The 4,060-nt window shown below is 45.0% G+C and overlaps 1 non-coding gene across 1 annotated transcript; it reads right to left on the bottom strand.

Moving 5' to 3' along the window:
- Positions 1 to 1,686: 1,686 nt before the first annotated feature.
- trnal-uag (transfer RNA leucine (anticodon UAG)) lies at positions 1,687 to 1,768 on the bottom strand. Its single transcript has one exon. It is a non-coding gene; the product is annotated as a tRNA-Leu (tRNA).
- Positions 1,769 to 4,060: the final 2,292 nt, after the last annotated feature.

Raw genomic sequence — 4,060 nt, 5'->3', positions numbered from 1 at the left:
GGTAGAAGGAGAATTTTGAATTCTCTTCTAAATTTGACAGGGAGCCATGCAGAGAAGCCAGTACAGGAGAGACATGGTCTCTTCTACTAGTTCTAGTCAGGCAGCAGTGTTCTGGACCAGCTGGAGAGTCTTTCGGGACCTCCTGGTGCAGCCTGATAGGAGGGAATTGCAGTAATCCAGCCTGGAAGTGACAAAGGCATGGACTAGTTTTTCTGCATCTTTTTGAGACAGGATGTGTCTGATCTCAGCAATGTTTCACAAATGAAAGAAAGCAGTCCTAGAAATTTGCTGAATGTGGGCATGAAAGGACAGATCCTGATCAAAGAGAACTCCTAGGTTCCTTAGGGTGGTGCTGGGGGCCAAGGTGATACCTTCCAGGGTACCAATCTCATGAGATAAACTTGTAAAGTGTCATGAGATAACTTCTGTTGGGATTTGGTTCTATATAAATAAAATTGACTTGACTTGACTTTGAAGTTAGAATTAAATTTAAAGTAGAAAACTCTTCCTTCTTCAGTCCTGTCACTCAGTGTTGTAAACTGTTTCAAACAAGTTCTACTGTTCAACAGTTCAAGTGTTTCTAATGAAGCTGAATGTTCTCCTCTACTTTCCTCAATTGGGTTTCTTTCATGTCCTCCTGAGATCAAAGACAGAATTCTAGCTCCTGTCAAAGCCCTGATGACATCATCAGGAATTCTGACTTTGATCTGGAGACTCTTGCTTTAATCTGAATTTGACCTGACTAATGTTTTAGTTTAGGTTGCATGATACCGACCACCTCATTTCTCCTGATGGACTGGTGACCTGTCCAGGGTGAACCCTGCCTCTTGAACAATGTCACCTGGGATCGCCCCCCCCCCCCCATGACCCTTAAAGGATAAGAACAGAAAGTGGATGGAGGGATGGACTCAACACTGAAATCAGCTGATCTGATCCACATTCTAATGTTTCCTGTCCCTCTTTAGGAGTCAATGAGAATAGTAGTGTATATAATAATGTATATCCAACCTTGTAGTATCTTTCCAAAGCTTTGAGTATTTCTTCTTGTTTCTACTTGTAGTTTTAGTGTCTGGATCTTTTCTTTTGATATCCTGCTGTCTGCTCTTTGCTTTTGGAGCTTCCTTCAACAACTACCAAACCTCCTGGGTACTGTAGGAAACATGGTCAAGTTCTTCTGACTTCTCCAGGAACGTCCTGCTCGCATTGGTCTGTCTTCATTTTGACTCCTCCCACTGCCACAATGACCAGCCTTTATACTCTTGGTGACTGGGGCCCTGGTTGCTGCAGGCCTCAACACCAGCCTGTGGTTGTGAGCAGGGCAGAACAGAACTGACAGTATCTCCCATGCAGGACCTGGGTCAGATCCTGGTGCCAGCTGGGGCACCGCTTTAACCTGGACCCCTGGAAGATCTTCTCCAGGAACTCGCCTTTTTCAATCGAAACAACGTGAAACTTCAAGTAAAGAATTCAAATTATTTAATTCACAATGAGGCCTCTGTCATAAACCAACTGATTACCTCACCATGACTTCACCCTGATAACCAGGAGGTAACCTGGTAGTCAGAGCAGCGATGCTCAGGTCTGTGGACTCAGAGGAGGGTTCTTCTTTTGGTCACAGGTTTGAAGTGGAGTGAAAGGAGAGGCAGTGAGAGACCTGCCACACCTCTCCAGTGACCTGGGACATGATGGCAGTGGTGGGATTTGAACCCACGCCTCCTCAGAGACTGGAGCCTAAATCCAGCGCCTTAGACCACTCGGCCACACTACCTCACTGTGCTGTTCTGTGAGTTGGTCTGCTAAAGGCATGTTGAAGAGGAAGTAACATCATGATATCAAACTTATTCTGAAGGGGGACCCCTTTCCTCCACGGTCACAGGAAGTGACGACAGCGCTGCTAGAAGTAGGAAAGAAATGGTAAAAGGACTCAGTTTGTACAGAGCCTTTCTACCTCAGCAGCACTCAAGGAGCTGAACAATGTCCTCTCATTCACACACACTCACACACTGATGCTGAAGGCTGCCATGCAAGGAGCCAACCTACTCATCAGAAGTATTTAGGGGTTCAGTCTCTTACTCAAGGACACTTTGACATGGTCACTGGAGAAAGTGAGGATCAAACCAGCCACCCTTTGGTTGCCAGATGGCCACGCCACTCCTGAGTCATGTGACCTGGATAAGATGGTGAACTACAGCTGAACGCCATTCTAGCAAACCTCTTTTGTTTGGTTTGGTTGTTGTTTAGTGACTGTGGATGAATACACAGGAGAAGTTGAGCATAAATTTGTGTTCCCTGTTCACTTGAATATCTGCAGGAGTGTGAGGTGGAAATAATAATTGGAGGAGAATGAGAGTTCAGTCTCAGCGCTATGACCTGTGCTGACACTAAAACATGTCAGCCACAGAACAAAGATGGCAGTCCTCTGGGAAAGCAGGTACACCACACATACATGAAGAAACCCTACAGGAAACAAATATGTTGCCAGAGACTTTTACTCTGTTTCTGTTGTTTACCCAAGTACAGGATTGGAGGGAGACTGATGGTCGCTGTTTGGGTTTTTGGAAAACAAGGAGGCTGTGGGTTCAAGCTGGATTCTCAGAGACTATTTCCCCAACCTCTACATTGGCATCTCCACTGTCATCCAGTCATGTGACTGAAGTCATCCAGTCACGTGACTGAAGTCATCCAGTCATGTGACTGAAGTCATCCAGTCACATGACTGAAGTCATCCAGTCACGTGACTGAAGTCATCCAGTCACGTGACTGAAGTCATCCAGTCACGTGACTGAAGTCATCCAGTCAGGTGACTGAAGTCATCCAGTCATGTCAGTGATGTCACTTGGCAGGACTGTCATTGCCGTCTCATTCCAGAAAAGAATGCAGACTCCACCTGTGGCTCCATGATAACTGATGGACCTCTGATTGGAGGCTGGACGATGATGTTTGGACTGGAAGGAAAACTCCTTGTCCAAATTCCATTGTGTTCAAATTTAAAGTCCCACAATCAGAAGTAGCTGAATCTGACAGGTGGAGGTTTGGAACTACAAGATGGTGATGTTTCCTTGACTTGATGCTCTGACTGTCAGGGTGGATGTCAGCTTCTTCTGCTGCTGCATCTGAGTGGCTAGGATTGGAGGTTTTACCCTCCAAGGTTGTTTGGTTCCAGGGGAAATTTTAGAATTCCAGTCCCCAACCTTGGCTGTTCTGAAACTCTTCTCCTGAATCACTCCTGAGCTGCAGCAAGAACAAATACCAGTGCCAACCAGATCAACTTCATGGCTGCTAACAGCCTCAGACACTTGATTTCCATCAATCTGGAGCCAAGAAGGCCCTCACCTGTGGTTCTCCTCCAGGAGGGTCCAGGTTCTGCCATTGGGGCTCCTGGTGCCACTGCCAGAGAGCCTCAGCTGCACACTGCAACATTTCAACAGGAGATTGACATTCCTTCAAATGTCCTGACATCTGATTCCAATGGTTCTGTTCCATATTTATATTTTAAAATCAATCACACAATGAAAGCTGCCTCAGCTGCTTTAAGAGAGAGAACAAGCTAAGAGATCTGAAACCAGTAAAATATGCTTTTCTGTGTGCAAACTAGTGAGGGGCATGGAAGGATATTTTACCACCAATACAGAACCCAGACTTTAGTCATGTGATGAGATGGAGACTCTGGTGATGAAGGTAATGGACAAAATGTGACTTGAAAGAAAACACATTAAAAAATACTAACTAAACTAAATAAATAAATAAAGAAGCAGCACAAATAACGTTTTCTTCTGCACAAATTTACTGGTATGAGACTGTATTTTTGGTTAATGAGTAGATGAAAGAGTGTCACATATATATTATATACATGTGAGACATGAACGTGGCTTTGGACAAAAGCTCAATGAAACTGTAGGATTGTAGAATTATTTAAACGTTCCAAGTGGACTGTTTCAGGTTTCTAGAAGACGCTTCAGCTCTCATCCAAGAGGCGTCTTCAGTTTTCTTCACTGATGGGAGGATTTATGGCTCTAAGGGGGCGGGACCTTCTCCAGAGGTGATTGACACATGTGAGCTC

Source organism: Aulostomus chinensis, chromosome 1 (genome assembly GCF_037954235.1).
Source record: "Aulostomus chinensis isolate RoL2024-O1b breed Wild chromosome 1, RoL_Achi_v1.0, whole genome shotgun sequence".
Taxonomy (NCBI): domain Eukaryota; kingdom Metazoa; phylum Chordata; class Actinopteri; order Syngnathiformes; family Aulostomidae; genus Aulostomus; species Aulostomus chinensis.
Note: the sequence above shows the minus strand (reverse complement) of the source record. Positions and strands in the feature narration are given on the sequence as shown.